Consider the following 26,296-nt stretch of genomic DNA (forward strand, 5'->3'; position numbering starts at 1 on the left):
CAAGACAAAAGAAAAAGGAAAATCAAAAGTGAAGAGAAAAAATAAGGCACCATAGAAACTGAAACTAGAAACTAAAATTCTAACCCCCCACCCTACACGCATGCAGAGGCTACGGCCTACCCCCCCCCCCCAGCAGTGTGTCTGTCGCCCCATAAACCCGAAATATAGCAAGAAGAAAAGAAGGAAAAGAAAAACAAGGAAGAAAGAAAGAAAAAGAAACGGAATAAATATAACACCTGTAATATAGGGAGTAAGAAAAGAATATTCTATTCTATAACTCCCACGAAAAGAAGAGGTCGGGAGGAGGGCCAGGTACACATACTCCCGGTCACCGCCGGCCCGATAAATCCTCCACCCCAATAACATCAGCAAATAGATTTGGCAAAGATTTGGCAATTAGGGAGAGTCACTTCGAGATATGCAAACAAAACAGACCGAAATCAATCCCTACCCTGTCCCCACCCGCCAGCGCGTCAATTCACTAAAGAAATCGCCTAGCCCTGGCCCGATCTTGGACGTATCCCCTTGCCCACCCTCCATGGAAAGCCAGCACAGTCCAAGACAAAGAGACAAAATGGCCGCACTGAGGAATGGGGAGGTGCGTGAGCACAGAATGAACGTCGCCTGCCCTCGAGAAGTACGTTTCCCTCGGTTAGAAGCCCTTTCGATACTTTCAGGTGGCAAAAGTTCCATAGCAGGGAGATCGAAGTCCCCAAGGAAGGAGCAGGCGAGGGGGCGAGAGAACATGCTTCCAGTGTCCAAAGCAGCAGAGATGCTGAATGAGGCAGATAGTCAGTCTCGGAACAAAGGGGAAACAAAGTTGCATCAATAGAACTGATGGGTGGCCATGAGTCGCTACAAGTGTCGGCAATAGCTGCACTAATCTCGCCATGAGCACTCTGAGACATTGTTTCACAGATAGTCAGTAGCGAGGGCAAATCCAAACATTGTCGGGAACAGACCCCCTGCTCCCGACCCAGAGCAAGCACACATGCATCAACCTTCTCACCCAGTTTACAGTAGTTGTGTGCCATCTCTGATCGTAGTTCCCCCAAAGAAGTTAAAACATCTCTGTAAGTCCATTCAGGCTGCGGTCTCCTTAGCTCCGAATCCCAGGAGGATGAGTGAGATCCGGCCCCCTGCTGGGAAATAAGCTCGCAGTTCCAGGGTGAGGGTGTGCAGCCTTCCCCACGTAGCAAGTAAGCAGGCATCGCCATCTTGCCTACGATCCAATGTAGGAGCTGGGGGGGGGGAAGGGGGGTCGCAAGGCACGACCGATTAGCAATAGTCTCCACCGGAGTCTCCAGGGTCACCCTCGGTCAGCGGTACAGGCAGGGAACCGCGGCAGCCTGGTAAAGTAGGCAGGGAGGAGGGGGGGCTCGCCGATGTCAGGCAGAGCAACGATGGAAGCCAAACAACACTACGGCAGCTCCGGACAAAGGAACCGCAGACACAACACGTCTCCAGCTCGCCCTCGCGCTACACTGGGAATGCGCGTTAAGACCCTGGCGGCATACGTCGGCCGGTCCGTGTCTCGGCATGGGCAGCACTTCCCAGATTCCGGCTCCCAAGTGAGCATCTCGGCCGTCTCGGAGCCCGCGAGGTCCGGCAGGGCGCTGCGATACGAGCGGGGTCCAGGGCTGCAGGGCAATTCACCGATATCTTCCGTCACCGGGCGGGTGGAGAACTCGGAGGAACGCTGGCAAAGTCAGCTCAGCTTCCCGCACGTTTCGCCGTGATGAACCTCAGGATAGTGAGCAGGATTTCGGTGCGGGGCTCAAGGGCCGGCGGAGCCGAGAGACTACACGTCCGCTCCGATCGCCATCTTGGCTCCTCCCCCCCCAATAATATTAATTTTAATCGCAACGCCCATGTGCACTACAATTAATATGAATACTGTCTCAAAGGCTACATCAGCCCCGCAACAGCACACTATTAAGAAAAGAAATGCAGAAAGTCAACCAACCGGACGTGTGATTTCAGGATTCTGAAAACACATGTTTTTGACTTTCTGCATTAATTTTCGTAATGCTGTCAGGCTGATGTGGGCCTTTGAGATAGTATTCATGTTAATTGCAGCGCCATTGTGAGCTGCAATTAACATGAATACTATCTCCAAGGCCCACATCAGCCCCGCAGCCGTGCACTATTAGGGAAATTAATGCAGCAAGTGAATTCGAGCCCTCCCTAACCCCACAGGTGGTAAGGGAGACACTTACCTGCCGCTCCCTCGTTTCACCATTGTTGCTTCCTGCATCCCGCAACCAGGAACTGACCGTATTTTGCACTGCTCGTGTTTTAAAAGCGGTGGCGCAAACGGTCTTGCAGGGATACAGTGTGCGTGCTAAATCCAGGACACTGTGCGCTCCAGGAGACCATGGTGCGCATGCACCTTATTGGGAACAGTGCTTCCTATTTTATTTCAGTCTGAATTTTCCAAGGTTCTTCATTTATGATTTTCCAGGAATTTATCCACATTTATTTTTTGATGTGTCAAATGTAAAGTAGCAAATAATATTTTACCCTATTTATTTTTGGGGAAATGTTACACTTCCTCTACGATGCTTACAGGGTTTCTGTGCTATATTAAGTAGCCGATTACAAAATAAAATAGTAATTGTATTTTTGTTATACCCAGATCTTCCAATTTTATTGGGCGGTTACAGTACTTTAGCCAGCACTTCCAATATTTGTCTTCATGTGAAAGTTGACAGATTGAGAGCTCTGAAAACTTGAGGCCTCTATAACCGTGCAAGCTATGTCACACAGCTTACCAATATGCGGACAGTCTACTTCTGCTATTGGGAAGGTAGTTGTAAATCCCCAGAATCGCAAGTAAAACCATAAGGAAGATTTATTTTTGTTCCCTCATTTACAAACAAAATATTGCAGATTTTCTTTTCTGCGTTGGATAAGGGGTTTTGTTAATGGAGTAAAAACAAAGGGGGTTTTGGTGATGACATGCCAAAATGTATCCATCCTCTTTTGCCGTCCCAGCCTGTGTTGATGCTACCAGTCTGCACCTGTCAGAGAAGAGAAGTTGTAATTCTTCTAAAGGAATAAGACCATGTAATTTTGCAGAACCTAGTTACCTCACTATGAAAGGTTTGAGTTTGAGTTTGAGTTTAAGGGTTTTGTAGAGCGCACATACACCTAGCGGTTTCTTGGCGCTGTATGACTACTGCTACTCAGGGGGCAGGAAGGTTTAGGGATATGGCCATTTAAGAGGGGAAGGCTTGGGTAAAGAGAAAGGTTTTGAGGCCTTTACGGAACAGGGGGTACTGGGAGCAGGTTCTCAACTGGAGTGGGAGAGAATTCCAAAATGCGGGAGCCGTGGTAGAGAATTTGGAGCCTCCCCACTTTTTCCGTTTGAAGCGGGGGACCACAAGGAGATGATGGGTAGAAGAACTAAGTTCTCTCTGTGGAATGTAGTCTTGAATGGCTGTGTTAATGAAAGATGGGGCAGAGCCTGTCCGGGCTTTAAAGATGGTACAGCCAAGCTTGAATAGGGCGCGCTGCCGGACAGGGAGCCAGTGAAGGGATACGAGGAGGGGTGTGACGTGTTGTGATTTTGGTAGATTAAAGACCAGCCGAGCGGCTTGGTTTTGAACCAATTGGAGACGCCTCACGAGGTACGCAGGCATGCCGTGATAAAGGGCATTGCCATAGTCCAGGCGAGATGTTACCATGGCCAGAAGTATTAGTTTGAGCGCAGCTGAGGAGAAGAATCGTGAAACTTTACATATTGTCCTGAGGGAGAGGAAGGCTGAGGATACGACGGCACTGACTTGAGAGTGTAGGGAAAGTTGATTATTAATTTTAAACCCAAGAGTCTTGACGGAGGGGACAGGAGTGGGTGGGGAGCCTAAGGAAGGGGGCCAAAAAGAAGAGGACCAGGGACTGGAGCAACCACCTGTCAACACCAATTCTGTTTTGTCGGGATTGAGTTTCAGGTGGTTGAAATTCATCCAGTCCTGGATAAGTCATGATGGACTGAAAATTGAATATTGACTCAGAGGAGGAAGAGCGAGAAAAGATAAGCTGGAGATCATCTGCGTAGTTGTACACAGAGACCTCCAGCTGCTGTAGGGCAAAAATCAGAGGGGCAATGTAAAGGTTAAATAAGAGAGGGGACAAAGAGGATCCTTGGGGGACCCCGCACTGGATAGGTCGAAAGTCGGCTGAATACTCACCAACAGGGCTGACCCTCCGATTCCCGCCGCCTCGACACGTGAAAGTAAGATGGTATGGTCCACCGTGTCGAATGCTGCGGAAAGATCAAGGAGGACCAGGGCCTGAGGCTGACTAGTATCCATTCCTTCTCGGAGGTTATCCAGGACAGATATAATTACTGACTCAGTTGAGTGTGCAGGGCGGAATCCAGCCTGCCTAGGAGCTAAGACACTTTCTTTCCACAAACTCACTCAAGGTTCTGACAACATGACGTTCCAGTACCTTCGCCAAGAAAGGCAGAAGAGAGATGGGGCGGTAATTGGCTGGATCTGAAGGGTCCGCCCCAGGCTTTTTTAAGATCGGATCGATCACTGCCGATTTGAGTGTTGGAGTAACAATACCCTGGGACAGCGAGCTGTTAAGAAACGTAAGGGGCGGTGAGGGGCAGGGGGAGTAGATCTGCTTCAAAATATAGGCAGGGCAGGGATCCAGCGGGGAGCCGGATTTAACCAGCGGGAGAATGGAGGAGAGTGAATCAGTTGTGAGGGGGGGGATCGAATCAAGACGTGCTGTAGCTGGAGGACAGCAAGGATCAGTGAAAGCCGGGGAAGGGGGAGGGATCTTGGCTTTGATCGTGCTGATTTTGTCGTGGAAAAAGGAGTTGAGGGAATCGCAAAGTGGTTGTGATGGCGAAGGTTTGAGTGAGGCTCTATCGGAATAAGCGAGATCTTGAACAATGGAGAATATTTCTCTTGGACGGTTCTCCGCGAGCTGAATTTTAGATGAAAAATAAGTCTTTTTGGTTTCCAGAATGGATTTCTTGTATTGTACTAGGAGGGCGGTGTAGTGGGTTTTAGAAGCAGGACAGTAGTTCCGCCTCCACTGGCGTTCCGCTTGGCGGAGATTGAGTTTTTGGGTCTTCAGATCGTCAGAGAACCATCGGTTAGCATCTTTGGGGCGTTTGGACGAGATGCGCTTTAGAGGGGCGATGGTATCGCAGCCAGCCCGCAGCCAGCTGTTAATAGCTTCCGCTTGTCCAGAAGAAGGCAGCCCGGAAAGGTCGGGGCTGGATAAGGAGAGTGTAGCAGATAAGGCCTCGACGTCCACGCGGTTCCATGATCGTGCCCAAACGTTTTTCGCGGGAGTGGACTTAGGGAATGAGAGGAGGGATAGAGAAAAGGTGATCAGAGAATGATCTGGTCAAAGGCAGGGAGAAATAGAAAGTGAGGTGACCGGGCAATCTCGGTGCCAGATTTGGTCAAGGGTATGTCCCAGCCTGTGCGTAGGGGCATGAACGACTGAAGTGAAATTGAGCGACTGAAAGGAGTCTGAAAACTCTTTGGAAGTTGCGCATTCCGCAGGGTCAGAGGGCCAAAAGTTGAAGTCTCCCAGGACTATGATGGAAGAGTGGTTGACTACTAAGGTAGCCATTAGGTCTTGGAAGTTAGGGAGAAACGTTTGAGGGGATGACGGGGGTCGGTAGATAAGGACGCACGTGAGTGGGGGAGTCAGAGAAAGTGAGCGGGCAACTAAACAGTCTGATGATCCCAGGGAAGGGAAGACTAGAGGTTGAAACGTGATTTCTATACGGGCAATCAGGGCAACCCCTCCACCAGGCCTTCCGGAAATCTTTGGGCTTAATTGGTAAGGTTGTAGCAGTATTTCTGACAAAGATATTTTAGTACATAATCCAAGTTTATCCTGAATTTTATTTATATTTTAGATTAATTGCAAGTAGTTTGAGTTTCATCTTTAATATGGTAGCCGCATGTACTTCGTGTGGTGTGCTGTATCATGCTGGAATAATTGAAAATCTGCGAAATAGATGAAAAGAGACAGAGTGAGATTTGAAGATTGGGTAGATTGCGCCATGTCTCTGGTGGTAGATTTGTTCCTAAGTAACCTATTTAGCCGATTGCTGATTAATACCAATTTACCTGGCTCTGTTCTGCCTTGTATTTCTTTGGAAAGCGCTGTTTGCTACCTTCTGCAGCCCAAAAGTGCTTTCATAGGGCTGGGCAATGAGGTAAGTTGTAAAGGTTTGTTGCAAAAGATATTCTTGTCATGGGCTCTTGTCCTTGTAATATCCATCATTGGATGACTTCGATGAAGTCGGTAAGATTGCTCGGTGAGTATTCGTAATGGTGAAAAGGTGCTTGTATATAAGTTACCACCTCTCAAAAAAGTATTACAATGCCTTGAAGAGACAGCAAGGTGAGAAATGCTCCAGCTCCTAAGTAGAGCAGAAGTAGAAGGGCATTCAGGTGGGATGGATTTTAGTATTGGGACAACATGCCCAGTGTTCATCTTTTTTGTTGGCAGGATAGAACATTCAGTGAGTTTTCCTATGAGGTATACCTAGGTATTGCATGCATACTACAGTGTTTCATGGTGTTCTCTTTGTTTGGGAGCTAGTAGCTGACCTGTTTGTGACTGATGTGTGCTCAAAGCAGAGTTAAAAACTTTAGAATCTGTTGTCAAGAGTGCCAGCGTACAGTTTTGTTTTGTAATTCAATTATTTTAGCCCTTCTTGTCCATAGCTTTTTGCAGAGGGGTAGCCATGTCACAATGAAAATATATCTGTCATTTGGCTTATTTGTCGAGTATATGTCGTGCTTAAGGACCAGAGCTTTAGTTTTGTCTTTTGTTGCTACTTATGTGAATGAATTTAAAGCAAAAGAGTGGGAAAGAAGCACTGGAGCGTAAGATAGTCATGCAAGTGTATACTTAACATTTGATACTGCAACCTAGAAATAGTGCTACAGCTGTGTCCAGCAGCGAAAGTAGACCGTTCGGGCAAAACATGGGAAGTTTAATTTCTTTTCTTTACAGTTTGGTCTTAGCATTGTTAACATACTAGGAGTGATGGTGAATACAAATTTCCCCGTGGTCTGTTTCAAGCTGCAGTTTACCTGCATTTCATTTTTATTAGGCTTTTGCAGAGCAAATCTAGTGAGCGTAGTACGGTAATTTGACCCATTTTCCTGTAGGTTGCAAACTAGAGGAATGCACAGTTTAGTACTACTTTCATCGAGACCAGGTGCCACCAGCCCCATTTCAGAATAGTTTTTAGTGAAAATGTATGCCTCCCACCACAGCACAATTCTGAGAACGTTTACCACTTATCATACTGTCCAGGGTTGCTGCATTCACTGAAGGCATTTCATCTATTGTGCGGTGAGACCTGTGCTGTTTGTTAATTGCGTGTGGAGGCTTTGGCGAGTTTAGTGTTCCTTGACGTTCCATTTCTGTCTTCGTCTCAAGATTCACCGCCAACTGCTTCCGCATTCTGCAGATCAGTCTTTTCCCTTCTCTCTGACCCTGCGCACAGCTGAAATCCTGTCTGAGCACACATCTGCCTTTCTCTAGCCCCTGCGCTTCCCTCACAGAGTCGAACTACTGCATGTGACGTCAATGAAACGCACACGTCCTGCACCATTTTAGTTTCGTTAATTTCACCTCTACGCTTGGAATCACAAATTTGCAAGCATTCGCGACAAGAATTTGCAATTCTATTAAGGACACGGAGGCAAGGATTATGCTTCTCAATCTTTATTAAATAATAATACGTTTTGAAAGTCGATTCTGATGACCAATCTGCGCTATGCATGATATCTTGTACACTGGAACCCAGCATAAATGACTTTGACGCCATGGCTCCTCTGACTGAATGCGCACCAAAAATGGTGACGTCAACACCATCTTCTTTCATGACATAACGACGCCATCTGGCTATGGTGGCAGCTGCCACCGCTTTAAAAGGCTTTTGTATGGCAATCAATAATTGAGAACAGCCCTGCGGCATATTAGCCGCTGTACATTCCTCATAAGTTTTCAAACATTTAACTACACATAACTTGTCATTCTCTTGAAAAGCATTATATGAACTATGACGAGATAATGTCTTGGTGCGTCCTGAAATGGAAAAAGAAACTCCTTCCGGAGTAAATACTCTACCTGTAACCTCCGGCGCCCGCACGTCCGACGACCTCCTGCATGCCGAGAGGCAGAGTAACATGGCTAACTTAGCTGACAACTGCTTCCTTGATAAAAGATGGTTTGCCGGCCATGTGTTAAATAACTCCAAGACCAAAGACCCATCCCACAACCCGGTGTATTAGGGCTTCGGTGGGTTAGCCACCCTAATTCCTTTAAGTAGTTTGCACACCACTGGGTGCATGCCTATTGGTTTTCCATCCAGCTGAGCATGGCCTGCTGATATGGCCGACCTAAAATTATTGACCGATCTATAAGCCAAACCCTCGGAAGCCTTATCCGATAAGAAATTCAGCACGTGGGGTAAGTCTGCCCCCACGGGATCCAGATGTCGTTCCATGCACCAATCCACCCAGTTCTTCCAGGCCGAGGAGTATATTCTCCGCGTGGATGGTGCCCAGGCCTGCTTGATGAAAGAGCAAGTCCTGCTCGAAACGCCTGGCAACTGCCACTGTTCCCTGAAAGCCTCCAAGCCATCAGCTGTAGTCTGCCTTCCATTATCAAGGGAAGTTGTTCCTGATGAGGGCCCAGCAATAGAGTGTCCGATTCCGGGAGGAGTCTGGGACGATCGCAACTCCACTGCATTAGTTTGGGGAACCATGATTGTGACGTCCACCATGGGGTCACCATGACTACTTCCGCCCGTTGCCTGATCACTTGAGACATCGCTCTGGGGATCAGCATGAAGGGGGGAAAGGCATATTGCATCCCCTTCGACCAATCCTGGAGAAATGCATCCGTTCATTGCGCCATCGGATCCAGTCTCCAGCTGAAGAACCTGGTTACTTGATACGTTAGTCTGGAGGCAAATAAGTCCGTCCTGAACGGACCCTAAATTCTCTGCAGCCATTGGAACACCTTCGGGAGCAACTTCCAGTCGCTGTAGTCCCTGAGGTACCTCGAGTTCCAGTCCGCCACGTGATTGGACTGACCCGGTAGATATTCCGCAATTATCGAGATCTGATTCTCTAGACCGTAATGCCAAAAGTCCTTGGCTATTTGCACAAGCATAGACTACCTCGTGCCGCCCAACTTGTTGATGTACCTCACCGCCGACACATTGTCCAAGCGCAGGAGGATACAACAAGATGTCTGCCTCGGGGACAACGTCCGCACCGCGAACGACCCCGCGAGCAGCTCTAGACAATTTATGTGAAGCGAAAGCTCCTCCGGAGACCATCTGCCACCTGTGGAGATGTCTCCGCAACGAGCTCCCCAGCCCCAACGGCTGGTGTCTGACTCTATTGTTATTTCTGGGAGAGAGCCGAAGATAGCTCGGTCGTTCCAGTCATCTACGTGTCCCAGCCACCAATGCAGTTTGTTTCTCACCTCCTGTGTGAGAGGTATACTGTCCGAATACGACAGTCACTTCTGCAGGTGTCTGATCTTCAACTGTTGCAGGGCCCTGTAATGGCGCGGGAATATCGCTTGTACTGATGACGCCAATATTCTTACCACTCTGACAATCGCCCTGAATGAAACTGTCTGACTGTTCAGCAGTCTCCTCATTTCCTTCTTCAGGTCCTTGAGCTTGTCCTTCGGGAGGCATAGCTGCGCTGTCATGAAGTCGATCGTGAAACCCAGGAAGTCTATCACTTGAGTGGGTACCATGACTGATTTCCTGGTGTTGATTACGAAGCCCAGATTTTGAAGCAACGTTGTCGTCAGAGTGAGGTGTCGCAAGAGTGTCTGTTGGCACTGATCCATTATCAGGATGTCGTCCAGATAGATTGAGGCGCATACCCCGTTCTCGGAGGTATGCCACCACTGGTTTTATCACCTTGGTGAAGCACCAAGGAGCTGAGGAGAGCCCGAAAGGCAGAACCAAATATTCGTACCATCGGTCTTTCCACCGGAATTGGAGATATCTGCGATGCGGGGTAAAAATTGGAACCGAAAGATAAGCGTCCTTCAGGTCCAGCCGGACCATCCAGTCTCCTACCTGTAGTAGATCTGTCAGAAGATGGATGCCCTCCATCTTGAAATGGTTGTATGTTAGAAACTGGTTGAAATCCCTTAGGTTCAGAACCAACCTGTTTCTGCCTCCCTTCTTCTGTATAACAAAGATATTGCTGCAGAAACCGTGAGGACCTTGATGGACCGGTGCTATCGCGTGTTTTTGTAGCAACTCTGTGATCTCTTCGTCTATAAAACTGAGATCTTGTTGGGAAAAATGGGAAAAATGGAGACCTAAAGGAAGCCCCAATTGAACAGGACTAGAATAGAACTCCAAGTGAAAACCTTGAACTGTTTGCAACACCCATGCGTCCTGTGTAAGCTCCCGCCTCTGCGCTAGGCAGTGTTGAGTCCGTCCCCCCAAAGGAAGAAGATAAACCTCTGCTACTCTCACCAGAGTTCTGCTGGTGTTTGAAGGTACCCCTGTTATTCGATTGATAACTGCTCCTGTTTAACCTCCTGCAGGAGGGTTAGAAGGTCCCACCACGGGTGGAATCGTACTCGTTCTTGCACCTGCCGAAGTCGCCTCTTTGGGAACCTTGTGGACCTCCACGGCACGACGATCGGCCCCCGCCTCGTCCAGCCCGGTTAAAAACTCCCTGGCTGAGAGCTCTCTTAATACCTGATTGCGCCTTGTCCAGCGCCGTAAAAGTCCCCACATATTTGGAGACGTCCTTGACAAATTTGTCCCCAAATAATTGGCCCGCTGCTAGGGGTCCCGGCTCCGCATCCGCTAGCTCGGTCAAATTACTATCCATTTTCAGGAGCAGTGATTTCTTCCTTTCTGATGAAATGGCACAATTCGCGTTGCCCAGCAAGCAGATGGCTCGCTGGGTCCAACCAGCCAGCACCTCCGGGTCCACAGGAGCGGAACCCTCTTTGGCCGCTAGAGCCATCTCCAGAATTTTGGCCAAAGGTCCGATTGCATCCAACATTTTGTCCTGGCATCCTGACCATGCCCTATCCAGACCACGTTTGGGGTCCTTCGAGAACTTCTTCAAGAAGGTCAAGAGACTTGCGTCAATTTCTGGAGTCTCTGCTACTTTGTCCGGGATGCCCGGGCGAGGGCATTCCGACTTAAGACGGCTCCTGACTTCCCTGGGGAAGCTCTGTCTAAGGTTGCCGTGGATATATGCTGCCACCGCCGGAGGTGGCACCCAGTCCTGTGATCTGGGGTGCATGATGTCAGACGGATCGAAGGTAAACGGTGTAATCACCTGAGGAATATTAACCTGCGCCGTCTTCGCCATCTTTGGAGGAGGATGCTCCTCTGAGGTATCTGTGTCTGTGGAAGTGTCCGTGTCAGTGTCCGTGTCCATATCTGCAGGGACCTTACGTTTTGACTTGGCCTTGCTCCCAGAATAGGAGTGCTCCGCCGTGTCTGGTAGGGTAGCTAGGGCCTGTGCATGAGGCCATGTGGCCGCTTCAACCGACGGTTGACCGGAAGTGGAAGCGACCGCTTTCTTCTTTTGTGGCTTGTCATAGCCATGCCTCTTGGCAAAGCCCTCCAATTGCTCTCTGATTGGGCGAAGGGCTGTAGCTAGGGCTTGTTGCACTGTCTGTGGGACTGTAGTCTCCATAGCCCTGTTGACGGACGACTGTACAGATGCGTCCAAAGCATTGACTAAATTGTCCTCAAGGACAGCTTCCTGCCGTCCATCATATACCTCCTCCTCAGCATACTCTTCATTGTATTGCTCCCACTCCGACATTGCAGGGGTGGTTGGTCTAAACTGCACCTCAATGAAGTTACTCAATGAACACTGTCCAGCCACAAGGAGGGTCAAGGGGGGGGTCAGCCCTGCAAGCACACTCAATTTAACAAAGTTCAAACCCCCTCAGCAAAGCTGTAGTCACAGGGGCCAAAGACCCAGGCCAAATCAAGATCCACAGAGCGTGTGCGCACTCTAAACACTGGCCACAATATTTTACAACCTTTTCAGGCGTTTTACTAGAGCAGAGGGATCACCGGTATCTAATTGCACCAAAAACGCTGTAACTGTCAGTTAGGGATTCACGGCGTGACGTGCAGCCCAAACCCGACTGAAAACCTACTAGAAGGTAGCTCAATTTTCAGCGAGTTTAGGCGCACGCCGCGGCCGAGAGTCACCCGGACCCTACTCGCGTCATCGGCCTACCAGGGATGCCGTATGCGCGAGACGCGCTTATTGGGTAAACAGCAACGACAACAATGGAAGGCTCACAGTGTGTCACTCGGTGCCTGTCTGCCCCCGGTCAGCGACCGCAGCTACCTCGCACCACTAGGCGTCCCAAAAGCCACAGAGGAATGAAATTAAACTCGCTAGGCGCCGCGACGCTAGCGCTCGTGCACAACACCCCCCGATACTCAGATTAACCCCGCAAATAGGTAATAATGAACAATCCGTTGCCCATAACAAATCTGTCTAATCAGCACAATCTTAGTAAATAACATTTAGAAATTTACTAAATCACGTTTAAATGTGCACTCTCAAGTAACATTTGCCAACAGCAGAGGGAGGAAACAACGTGCACTTAACTCTTGCTGTGAGCAGCAAAGAAAGAGGAAGATGGCGGCAGGCAGAGGCCTCTTATGGACTAGGGGGGCGTGCCTATGGGCTAGTCATGATGGGATGTGTAGTTGTTTAACGTTTTATTAATGAAAAGCAAGCATTTTCATTGGCTGCTGTGAGCTTCAATAAAGATTGAGAAGCATAATCTGAAGCCTCCGGTCCTGCAATAGAATTCACGTGCGTTGCCTGCCTCAGTGATGCACACACTCAACTGTTCTCGAGTGCGTTTCCTTTCACAGTGACACACACACTTTCACCACACTTCCCTTGGTTCTTTGGAGCAATTCAGTGAATATGGTGGTTTTTCATCAATAAAGAGTCATCATGGTCATGACAACCATTTCATGTCAACTTAATCAATTTCATCGCTACGCGTGGCATTTCAGTGCGCTGCCTGTCTCATTGATGCGCACGTTTAACAAATCTACTTTGCGTTGCCTCCCACAGTGGCACACATACTTTCATCAATTGGACCCCAGTTCACCATTACGAAGAGCACTTCTGTGTGTTAATTGTCCCATTGATAGGCACAATTCACATCCGTGTATTTTCACTCACGGTGACGCGCACACCATGGTCAGTTACCACTCTTCATTGTGTACTCTGAACTCATTTGTTCAAAATGTGTGCCTAAAGCTCATTGAATCTTTCCCAGCCGCAAGCTTTTCTTCCACTCTAAGGTGAACCATGAATGCCATGGAAGGAGTGGAAGGAATATTTCTGTAACTATATTGAGACTGTGGAGGATGAACGTTTCACTCCAGTGAAGAAAAAGAAAGTACTATTGTATTGTTTGGGTCCAGGAGGCTTAAAAACGTACAACATAATTGAGAAGAAAGTCAGGGAGGGTGATGATGTATTCCAGCACCCTTTGGATGACTTGGATGCTCATTTTTCACTTATAGTATGCGTTGCTGTGGACCGCTAAACCTTTTCAAGAAGGAAACAGGGCAAAAATGAGAGCATTGATGAATGAATGTCTCCGCTTTAAATACTTTAGCCTTAACATGCAGATTTGGGCAATTACAAGAAGAGTTCATACGTGACCAGATAATTATGCACGCTAGTAACTCCAACATCCAAGATAAACTTTGGGTAAATGGCGAGTCGCCATTGAAAGAGGTGATTGCCTTAGTTAAAAAAGCGGAACTTACGGGCAGATGTGCCAAAGCTGTACTTGACGAGCCCAACGTGGTAAAAGTAGTCAACACATCTAATGCAAACAAATTAAGGTCCAAGGAAAGTTCTCGCCAGAATCCTAATGAAGCTTACAAGAAAAGTGAATCCAACAAAAAGCCCGACCACGAGAAGGTACATGTCAAGAAATACAATGATGACGCTGAACGAAAATGCTTTCGTTGTGGGTCTCCCTCTCACTTCGCAGACTTCAAAAAGTGCCCTGGCTGATTTCAAAAGTGCACGTCGTTTGGTTTGATAGGGCACTTCGCAAAGGTATGCAACAGAATATCCTTCAGACGTAGCAAGCCAGTGAAACACATCCAAGATGAAGATGACTCCAGGTCAGAGACGACTGAGTCAGACAAGATTAACTATGTATTCTCCATCGAATATGACATACTGGAACTTGCTCCCACCAGAATAAAAAAACTAATGTGTGAAATTAGAATGGGCGGGGTGTCTATGAACATAATGGCCGACTCTGTCTCCCCGTTAACGAAAACGTATGGAAGCAGCAATATGTGGGTAAAATCGGTGCTTCACTTGAAAAATCTAATGTAATTGCTAGAAGTCATACTGGGGATAATAATGAATTCTTAGGATCTTGTGAACTGAAATTCAAATTTAAAAACAGGAAGGCGTTTTGCAAACTCTTTGTAGCTAAAAAGGTTCTCCTGTCTTGGGATGGTGTGATCAGGCTGACCTAGGAATCTTTCTCAACCCAAATAGTGTTGACCCTATTATGTCCTTTGATGATGCATGCAAAACCTTCCTTCACGGAGACTACCCTAAAGTGTTCTCTGGTAGAGTGGGCTTTCTCAACAGTTTCCAACACTAATGTAAACAGTGAGAATGGTTTTTAGGTATCAATCTATGTGGGCGCACTGCCAGTATGGAAGCACTATTAAGGGTAATATGTGGTGCAACTAGGTGAGTGGAAAACCATGTAACCACTCAGGGGAGATTTCAGCAAGCTGAACAAGTCCTGAAGCTAATGAATAGACGTACCTCATGCACACACTGAGTAAAATTATAGACGTAGGTCAATGTATAAATTCTGAAAGGTTACAGCAACAAATTATTTTTTGCAGAGGAACAACTTTAGAGCACAAAAGAAATCAATTAGATGGTGAAAACAAGTAAAATATGATGACAAAGGAGAGTCTTGGTGTCCTTGTTTAATTATCAAAGCTTGACAACAACCAGCCGACACGTGTTTCATAGCATCTCGCGATTCTTCAGGGTTCTAGGTGGCTGTACTTAAGCCAAACGGTCGCTCTTCCGGTGATCATTCCGACCCGGAGGGGCCCAAGACCAGTACTTGTTCAAGTATTCGATGGTATTAAAAAGACTTGAAAGCGAAATGCGCTTTTAAATGTGCTTTTAAATCCCCCGGGAGATCGAGTATAAGCCCAGTTGAGCCGGTAATCTCCGTATCCGTTAAGTGGTCTGTAGACAAGCAATAGAGGTCGCTCTATGCTCTTAAGAAAAAAAGGTTTATATACGATTGTCTCGGTAAGCTAGTTTCTCCCGGGTCTCCGTGTTCCTTGTGTGGCCCTGAAGAATCTTCAGGGGGATTTAAAAGCACATTTAGAAGCGCATTTCGCTTTCAGGTTTTAGGGGGCGGGGGGGGGGGGGGGTCAGTAGACTGAAGCAGTAGGGCCTCGGGCAGTTGTCGGCATAAAGCCCTGCATGTCCAAGTCCACGTCCCCTTTCACATGGTGAATTGTCTTTTCAAGGTGGCAGGTCTTCCTCTGAGGTAGCAGTGCAGCATGATTTGAAGTGCAGCAAGATTGGGTTGTAAAGCTTCCATTAGTCGCCCCTTTTCATGCACCTCAGCAAATAGGTGCACACTTCTGTTCATGAAGGTGACAACAATGTCCTGATCTGGTGTGCCACCGCTGGTTGGTACGCTGCTGTGCGGTGGGGGAATTTATAATGAATACTTTTCTCTTCCCAAGACTATGGCACCGGCTGCACTGCCCTTCTTTTAGCATTCTGAAATCCTGCTCTGTCAGGCTGTGCAGTAACACTACCGAGCGACTCCAGACTAGGCCATCCAGTCCTGCTTTTCTTTACATGCTGGAAGTTGCAGTGTTACTTTTATTTAGTGGGATAAACAAAACATCTGCCAGAATGCAAGGGAAACGTCCTGACCTGCCCCTGCAAGAAAAATCTTTGGGGAATTAAGTGTGCACTAGTCTTGTGCGTTCATGTGTTCATTTTGTGGTGCAATTCAGTTTCAGTGGCTCCAGTATATACATACCACGAGATTGGTCTCCATAAGTATAGTGGGCATGACGGAACTTAAGTCTCTCAGCTGTAACATTTTGAGTTGGAGACAAAAGGCACTTTGTTCAAATAAAAAAAAAAAATTGGGCAGACCTTGCATAATCTCTTCACAACTGCCTTTACGGCTCTAGGCAGTCGTCACATTTGTTGAGAGAGGTTTTAAGCTGCACATCTTCTGGACGAGCAGTGCTTTAAAGCTTTGTTTACGCTCTGGTACTTGCTTTGTTTTCTCCAACATGGATGCAGTACACGGACGAGATTTCATTAAAAATAAGGCTAGTGAATAGAGCAGCGCTTTCCACGTCATAACCATGCAATGAATGAGTTCAGGCAAGCACTGCATCTCTATGCACTTTTCGTTTGCACAAGTTCAGCAACCATAACTTCTGGGGGAATATAAGATGAGGAAGAAGAAAACCATTATATTTTGTTTTCATGAATCACACAATAAGGTCCTCTGAACAGAAGGAAGTACTTCTCCAGTGCTCCTCCTTGACGAGGCGTGAATCAGTAGCTTCTGATGCTTCCACTGTTACTATGTGAAGAGTGCAGTGATGATGCCTTCAAATGCATGGTTTATAGAATATGCTTGAAACAACACTTCTGAGTTGATACCCATCAAGTGTTTATCGGTAATGTGGAGCTGCTTTCAGTGTTTAGACATTCTACGTCAGGCCATGTGCCAGAGTGCCTTCATCACTGATCTTTGTGTTTGCCTTCGGTCCCTTGAGATGCTTCTACCTGCTACTTGACACAGATTATTGCTGCATGGTGCCAGACTACCCTACCCCCTGAGTCGTGTGCCTGGCAGAGACATATATTAGAATTACAAAGGTAGCCTCTAGCCTTTTTAGGTGCCTTTTTATTTTAGCTAAATGTTCTTTCACTGATGCATTAGGCACGTCTTGCAAGGACATGGAAGCCTAGATGAGCCTTGTGAGTTTTAAGGAACTAACCGTTTCAATGTTGGCAGATAATCGCGGAAATCATGACCGCTACACGACGCTGACCACCCAATACCATTGTGGAACTTGGTCTGTGATCAAGCCTGCAACATGGTGTCCCTTTTGACGTACTTCTGTGGTAACCTTTGTAATTGTTGAACAGTTTTTTGGGACTTTTTTTTTTTTAAAACCTTTATTTGTCAAATGCACATTACACAGCGTCTGCCTACAACCCTTTTGGGCCGGCCGCTATGACAATCAGTCAAAAAGTATAACACATTATACTGCGGAGAAGGCCGCTTTGTGTGTCATTATGGTGCAGTGCATAAAGCAACGATTAGAGGATATCGAAGGTTCAATTTTGTGATTTTGTCAAAGGTAAACAAACAGAAGAACAAACACGTGGTAGAGCAATAGCAAGCTCACAGGAGGGGAGGAAAAGCGGGAAACAATATACGGATATATAACAACGGAAGCAAGTCTACTATGGGAGGGGAACGATGAAGGGAGTGTAAAATGGAAAATAATGAAAGGAACGTAAACTATGGGGAGGAGGGAATGGCCTCCGCATAATCAAGTGGTGGGGTACAAATGTCACCCCGGTATGCATTCCATTGCGCCCAGAATTTATTCCACTTCCTAGGACGACCCAGAGCCTCATACACAGTCTTCTCCCGAAACATGCACCAATCCATGTTATCTTTCTAGGCACTAAGTCTAGGCGGTCTGTTGGAGCCCCAAAGCTGTGCTATGTCCCTTTTGGCAACCATGTTGCCCAGGGTGATCCAGAAGGTCTGAGCAGCCGTACAGTCCGTAGGCTCCCACACATTAAGCAGGCAGCGCCTTGCCTCGGGAAGGAGAGGGACCCCAGTAACACGCCCCATCACATCATGGACCCTAGACCAGAAAGCAGAGATAACCGGGCATTCCCACAAAATATGAAGAAAGGTACCATCTATACCACAGCCACGTCTACATAATCCATCTGTCGCAAGCCCCATTCGTACCAGACGCATACCAGTCACATAGACGCGATGGAGTATCTTTAGTTGCACAAAACTGAGCTGAGCCGGAATAGCCACCTCCTTAGGGGAGGAAATAGCCATTTGCCAGTCTTTGTCATCCAGTTCGAGCCCATCCGCCACCCAGGAGGCACGAAGCTTCTCCAGCAGGTCAGCCCTGTTAATAAGTTTTTTATAAATTAAGGAGATCGTACTGTCCGGGACATGGCCATCAAGAATACGATCCTCCAAGGAGACGACTGGGGGATGTCAGTCCCGGGGGAAAGGCGGAGGATAGGGCATGCCGCCCCTGAAGATATCGAAAATACTCCTTATCATCCAATCGATATTCTACCTTTAGGGCCTCAAAGGATTTCACTGTTCCTCTGGCCCAGAGATCCTCCACCTTGCTAATCCCAATCATATCCCATCTATCAAACCCTTTCGTCCGCCACAAGTTACCCAGCCGTTCAGAATCATACAGCGGGGTCATACGCGTCAATCTGCCGCCCCAACCCGTAGCCTCATTCGCATCCTTCCAGGCACGCACAGCACATTTCGTAGGACCAGTCAAGAGACGGAGTGGTGACTTCGAGTATAAAGCTCTATTGAAGTTGCCGCCTGGCAACAGGAATTTATCCAGGGCGAGAGCGGGAGCGGGTTCCGGGGAATACGTCACATGGTTAATTGCACTTAAGTGTGAGGCCCAGTAATATCGTCTGATGTCGGGCAGAGCAATACCGCCATCATACCAGGGGAGCGTAAGTTTTGATAAGACGATACGGGCACGTCCGTCCCAAATCAATTGCCTCTGTAGGCCTTCAATCTCACGGAAATAGCGAGCGGGGACAGGATCGAAAAAGTTCTGCAAGGCATATAGGAACCTGGGGAGCGACATCATTTTAAAAAGTGCCGCTCGTCCCAATGGAGACAAAGGCAATTCACGCCACCGCCGCACATCCTGCTTGAGGCGACGAAGGGGAGCGTAAAGATTACGATCGTATCGCACCGAGGAGTCCATGGAAATAAAAATCCCCAAATATTTAAAACCATCTTCTACCACCTGGATAGGAAACCTGCGGGGCAGTGGAGGCAATACCCCTGCTATAACATAGACACATGACTTGGTCCAGTTGATAACGAGCCCGGAGTTCTTACCAAAGGAAATGAGAACGTCAAAGAGCACGTTTAAAGACTTCTGGGGTGAGGTGAAATAGAGAAGGATATCGTCCGCGTAAAGCGAGACGCGATCCTCCAGATCCGGTGCCCACCGGATTCCTTTAATCGAGGGCTCCCATCGAAGCCACGCTGCAAGGGGTTCTAGTGCCAATGCAAAAAGAAGTGGGGAGAGCGGGCACCCCTGACGGGTGCCACGTCCCAATGGAAATGAATCGGAGCCTCTGCCGTTCACCACGACTTGGGCTAGCGGTTGTTCGTATAAGAGCCGCACCCATGCAATGAAACTAGGGCCGAAGCCAAACTTGGAAAGGGCCGCCCACAAATATGGCCACTCTATGGTGTCGAAGGCCATTGTAGCATCCAGGGAGGCCAACGCTGCAGGCTCAGTGAGAGTTCCAGCTCTTGCAAGAACGCTGTGGAGTCTGCGAAGATTAAGAGCTGTGTTTCGATGGGGTATGAAACCGGACTGATCCGGATTAATCAAGTCACAAATTACAGACCATAGACGATTAGCCAGGACTTTGGCCAGGATTTTGGGCTCGGCATTGAGCAATGAGATGGGGCGATAAGAGGTGCAACGGTCACGAGGCTTGCCTTCCTTGTAAATGACCACTATGGTAGCCAAGCGCTGTTCAGACGGAAGGACGCCCGCCTCAAATGCATCCAGAAACATTGTCCGCAAGTGAGCGGCCATTTTGTCCGGTCGAAGTTTATAGAGCTCGATAGGCAAACCATTGGGTCCCATCGCTTTACCTGATCGCAAGGACCTTATGGCAAGAGCGATCTCATCCACTGTAATAGGAGCCTCTAGGGCCAATCTATCCTCCTCTGAGACACAGGGTAGTGCAATGTCACGCAATAGTAAACGGGAGTCGGCCTCATCACGGTCACTCACTGAGCTGTAAACTGTTCGGAAATGATCCACGAAACATTCAATAATCTCACCGGGATCGGTTACACATTCACCAGTCTCACGGGTGATAACGGGCACCACGCGGTTCATCCTTTCAGCCTTGTCCAGCCACGCCAGGAGTTTGCTAGCCTTGTCACCCACATCATACAAACGGCCCAGCTGATTCACACGCATCACCTTAGCAGCATCAGTCACACAGGCTCTATAATCTGCCTGCTTCAGTTCTAAGGAGTGTAGAAGTGCAGGCGTATCATCGCCACCCAACTCACTTTCGAACGTAGTTATTTCGGTCTCAAGGGCCAACACAGCCTCCCTCCTAGCCTTTCTGTCAGCTGCAATAAGGGACAGTGCGGAACCCCGTATAACAGTTTTGAAGGCCTCCCATAGAACCGTAGCGGAAGCCACCGAACCCACATTGTGAAATATTTTTATTCGCATTTTCAAAACAGTGCAATACAGTGTTCGATAATACATAAAGCAAATTGAGCACAATATCACTTCAGCAGAAACAAATATGACTATGTCACAATTACAAATATATCTGAATCCAAAAGTCGTGACCGGGGTTCTTGGTACATTCAACGTCCCTAGTGCATCAATCGGAATCGGAGCTAGAATAGTCATCATCAGAGGGAGGTTCACAAATATTTCCTCTATATTCATTCCATGCCCCCCAGATTTTACTCCATTTTTTGGGACAGCCCCTATTGCAAAACACTGCCCGTTCTGAAATCATCGCTGCATCCATATCATGTTTCCAGGCCGCTAGCGTAGGCAACTCAGCCCCACCCCACCTCTGCGCTATGTTCCTCTTTGCCATCAACATACCCAGCGTCATCCAACCTTGTCCTGAACGGGTGAGGTCATTAGGTTCCCATATATTCAAAAGGCAATGTCTAGGATCTGGCAGTAGGGAAACCTCTGATTGAGACATGGTTCGCATCACTTGTGTCCAATAAGTTGCAATTCTCGGGCAATCCCGTATGGTGTGATAGAAGGTCCCTTCCTCCCCACATCCCCGCAGGCAGTACGGGTGTGTTATTCGCCTCATCTTATGCAGTGTATGTCTAGTGTAATATGATCGATGTAGTATGCGCAGCTGCACCAAGCGGAGACGCGAGGGGATGCCCACTTCTTTCGGAGATGCCAGCGACTCTTGCCACTCTGAATCATCCATGTCCCCACAGTCATGAGACCATTTCTCCCGCAAGGGCCCTGTCTGGTCAGGTAAATTATTTATCAACCTACGATACGTCAGGGATGTTGCCTTCGATGGTGTGTAGTCCGTGAGTAGTCTGTCCTCGAGAGGGGACGCTTCTGGGACTTCAGTTTCAGGCGTTAGTGTTGTCGTTAAGGCGTGGCGTATCTGCATATACGGGAAGTTTTCTGATGGGGCTAAATCATATTGCTGTCTCAAGGTCTCAAAGGGTATCACCTGTCCCTTCTGCCACAGATCTCCAATTGTTGAAATGCCTGTAGCATCCCAATGGTCAAAGCCCTTGGTGTGCCTGAGCTTCCCCAGCTTCTTCGTGTCCCACAATGGCGTGAACTGTGTCAATACTCCCCGCCATCCCAACCTGGTCAGTGCCGTATGCCATATGGTGAGTGTGTGTTTCAATGGCCCAAACTTCGTGAGGGACATTGATTTATCGTAGAGGGGGGCCAGCATACCAGATAGTCCCAACTGTGCCCTATCTGCTTTTAGCGCTGGTTCAGACTGCGGGAGATGCAGCCAATGGTTAACAACCTTTAACAGTGCTGCCCAGTAATAAAGACAGATGTCTGGGAGCGCTATGCCCCCATCGTAACAACTTCTTACTAACCTGGCTTGCGCTATACGTGCAGGCTTGCGACCCCACAATGGCACCGACACCTGCGCTGCAATCGTTTTAAACAGACCCCCCAGGATATAGCAGCATGGATTCGCAAATTTAGCGGCACAAAAATGGAAATTTAGCGGCACAAATATGGAAATTTAGCGGCAATTTTGCGGCATTTTATTTGGCCATTTTTCCTACAACAAACACAGATATCTTAGCTTTTTTAGTTACTTAACAACATGAAGCTATGTATATTTGGTTTAATTACAATGTAGACACTTTGTTTCCCTCAAAAAGCATGTACTGAGAGTGCCGGTGCGGGGAGGGACACCCTGTGCTGGTGCTGCGGGTAAAAGCAGAGAGCAGTCTCCTCTTGAGTGGGCACTTCAGTGGGTGAAGACTTATTGGTGAGTTCTGCCCTCAGTGTGGGGTTCTAGGTGCTTCACGAGGAAGCTTTCTTCCTGCTGCAGCGCCGTTAGCTCTCTTCTGGGGATGACTCGATGTGCAGGGTTGCAAATTATGGTGCTGGGGCTCAGCCTAGTGGAGCTTTGAGCGGAGGGCTTTGCTCTATCTCTCTCACTTATTTTGGAGCAGTTCACACAGGGGCACTGCCAGCCATGCTGTCTTGTGCTTTGTCCAGTGTTGCATAGGCCTTTTATGCTGTACATACTTTTCCCCGGGGCTGGTGTTGTGAAAAGACATGTCCAATATCCCTTGCTATTGTTCAGATGCCACCATGCACTCAGGCCGGGGCAGCTCTTTGGGGTTTGCAGGTGCCGGTGCTGGCTGGGGCTTACTGTCCATGCGTGTTGGCTACCTTTATCCCCTTCAGCCGGTCTGAATGGGAGTTCACCATGCCTCGTGGTGCCATACACAGCCACTCTTGCTGAGCTTTCACGATATACCGCATAACAATAATTACAAAAAACAATGTATGTCAAACAGACATGCTTATATTCGCATTAATTGAAAAACAGAATAGTTGACATGTCTTATAACATTAGTTACTAATAGGATACATAGTACAGGATAAAAAAAACATGCTTACTTTAGCATTAGAGAAGTAAACACTTAATATTCCGTATAGTATTTACCTAGATGGAAAGCACATAAAGCAAGATCATAGAAGACTGCTTCAGGTGATAAACTTAAGGGTAGAAAAGAAAGGTAAAAGAAAGGAAGGTGTATGTTTACTCATTATGGGTGTTGCATGGGTTGAGTTTAATCTAGTTTAGATTGCGAGTCCAGAGCACGGGGGGCATATTTAGATAGCAAATGTAGAGTACTGGGGCCTATGTATACATTATATATCGTAAGTAGGACATAGTATTTCATCTCAATATTATTTATACCAAAGTACCTGCATTTGCGGTGGAGTGACCGATGATAATTTATTGCAGTGGTTAGTATTGTTTCCGGAAAGCAGTTATCTATAGATTTACAGGACAGAAATAAACAAACTCTATATCTTAGTTCGTTATTGCACAAGTCAACCTCCTTAACGGTGGTCACAATTTCATTTAACTCTCACCTGTCTTTATAGGTCTTGATGGCAACTAAGCTACAGCTTCTTAGAAGTAATTATTTGTCGGACCTTGCAGCTTCTCAGTCTAATGGAATTACAAATGTCAGTGATCTAAAAATGTACAAAGTTGAAATAAGGAGCTTGCTTCTGAGTGGTTGCGCTGAAAAGCGCTGTATTTTTATCTCTTACCTGTGTTGCTTGAACTAATGGCAAAACGAAGCAAAACGAAATGATGCAATTAAAATCGTTGTCCAGCTTAATGGGGTGTAATCCTGTTCAGGTGCCGGCTCTCTGTTCAAAGCAAGTTAAAGATGTATAGGGTTACAAGTTTGCCAAGGCTATTTCTCTTATTAGGATTCTCTTAAAGTTAGGCCACTCTCTGTGATTAAATAACTATGAACAAAGAGCTGGATATTTCAAAAGATTGAAAAGATAACACAGCGTTTTTACTTCATAGCAGTGTTACAGCGAAATTGTTGAAACCGGGTAGCGTCAAAGGTGTTCAGTTATAAGTTTGCCCGGGTGATTGCTATTTTCAGATTCTTTTAAAGGCAGCCACCTATCCGTAGCTGAAAATTTTTAAACACAGGGCTAGATCTCACGATTGATTGCAGGAGTAGCGCGGCGTTTTTACTTCAAATCTGTGTTATGTTCCATTGATTTACGATGATACTTAGAGCCGGGTGCCGTGATATTTGAGGTTGATCTAGATAGGTTAACACACGGTTGTCGGTAGTTGCAACATTTATGCGTACAATAACTGGTAATCGCACTTCTAGCACGATGATAGCACATGTGTGCTGATAGCTTCTTACCCATATACGGCAAAATGAAAACGTGCCGGAAATACGTTGTTTGCCCCGCACGCTTGGGGTCTCTACAGCTCTCCCTTCTTGCTGTGAGTTGTGCCGTGTTCCTTGCAGGCGTGTGCATCCGCTTATCGCACCTCCTCACGGACCAGCAAGATAACAGGCAGAGCTCATCACCGCTCTCGCCCCAATCTGCAGGAGTTGCTGAAACACTGGAGTCGGTCCTTTTCATCAGGAGAGAGCTTGGCAGGCCTCTTACCATAGTCTCAGCAGGTGAGTTTGAGCGGAGCAACAGGGCATGGCAGACATTGCGCCGCTGCCTGGCAGGGTTGCTGGCTCTCTTACCGCTGCGGGCTGCTCGATGTGCCAGTATGGGGGTTTGCATGCAGGAGCAGCCTTGGATTCTGGCTTCTGGCTCTTTCCCCGTTGCCATGTGTGCTGACTGCACTGTGTGATTATGGCGGCTCACGGAAACGGCGGATTTCGCGGGCGTTTGTTTAAATATCGCGGCATTTGCACAGATCGGCCGATTTCGCGATTTTTTGGGAAATCTCGATAAGCTGGAGGGTCTGTTTAAAATAGGTGGCATGCACGGGGTACGGCGTGTTTTCTAAAATGTATAGGAAGCGGGGTAGAGCCATCCTTTTAAAAAGCGCTGCCTTGCCCAGCAAAGTCATCAGCAGCGATTCCCAGTGACTTATGTCACGCTTGAGACGTTCAAGGGGGGGTTGTAAATTGTGTGCATAGAAGTTGGCAGAGTTAGCCGTGATGTATATCCCTAAATATTGAAATGTACTATCTGTAGTCCGTAACGGGCATCCGCTCGGTAAGTGCGGCGGAGGGCCGTGTAGTATTTACATGGTGGATTTAGACTAGTTAATTGAATAACTAGACGCTCGTCTGTAGACCGTGCAGACATCCAAAAGAGTGTTAATGGAACGCTTAGGGGAGGTAACGTATATTAGGATATCGTCCGCATACAGGGATATCCTATCTTCCCAATCATCGGTCCATTTAAGGCCCCTGATAGTAGGTCCCCACCTTATCCATTCCGCCAAAGGTTCCAAAAGTAAGGCAAATAGCAACGGGGACAGTGGGGCACCCCTGACGCGTGCCTCTGGCCAGGGGGAAATCTGGTGATATATGGCCGTTAGCAGTGACATGCACCATGGGCTTCTCATACAATAGGCGGATCCAGGCGCAAAACCGCGTTACAAACCCAAAATGGCGCAGCACCGCAAATAAAAATGGCCAATGGACCGTGTCAAACGCCATATGCGCATCCAGTGAGAGTATTACCGACGGTTCTTGGAGATATTCCGCACGTGCCAGTACGCCATGCACTCTCCTTAAATTGAGCGCCGTGTTCCTGCCAGGCATAAAGCCAGACTGGTCTTTATGTATGAGTTTGGGTAAATGTGACGAGAGACGTAACGCCAGCAATTTAGCGAGTATCTTAGCCTCGGCGTTCATGAGGGAGATCGGTCGATAGGACGTACATTGGTCTGCCGGCTTCCCAGGTTTTAATATAGCGACAATAGTGGCCGTGCGTTGGTCCAGTGGAAGTTCCCCAGCCTCTAGGCTTTCATCAAATATATTTAGCAGATGTGGCACAATCGTGTCTGCCACTTGCGTATATAACTCAACTGGTATTCCATTGGGCCCTAGTGCCTTGCCCGACTGTAACGCTTTAATAGCTAGTTTCACCTCATCTGTTGTGAGGTCCTCATCTAAGGCGTGTGCTTTTTCCGGGGTTAACGTGGGCCTTTTAAGGTCTTTAATATAGGTGTATCCCTCTTCCTCCGAGATAGTAGAAGCGGAGGAGTATATTGTCGTGTAGTGCTGTGCTAGCTTGTTAACTATCATGTGTGGGTCCGTAGTAGGCTGCCCTCCCATCATTGCAAGCTGTGCTATCCATCTGTCCCGCCTGTTCAGCCACACGAGTAGCTTGCCTGCC

At 47.7% G+C, this 26,296-nt stretch overlaps 1 protein-coding gene across 1 annotated transcript in view; it reads left to right on the forward strand.

The window, feature by feature from the left end:
* NUP43 (nucleoporin 43) overlaps positions 1-26,296 on the forward strand; it is a 173,610-nt gene that overhangs the window by 51,631 nt on the left and 95,683 nt on the right. The gene's annotated exons all lie outside the window — the stretch shown is intronic.

The sequence above is a fragment of the Lissotriton vulgaris genome, chromosome 6 (genome assembly GCF_964263255.1).
Source record: "Lissotriton vulgaris chromosome 6, aLisVul1.2, whole genome shotgun sequence".
In the NCBI taxonomy this organism is placed as follows: domain Eukaryota; kingdom Metazoa; phylum Chordata; class Amphibia; order Caudata; family Salamandridae; genus Lissotriton; species Lissotriton vulgaris.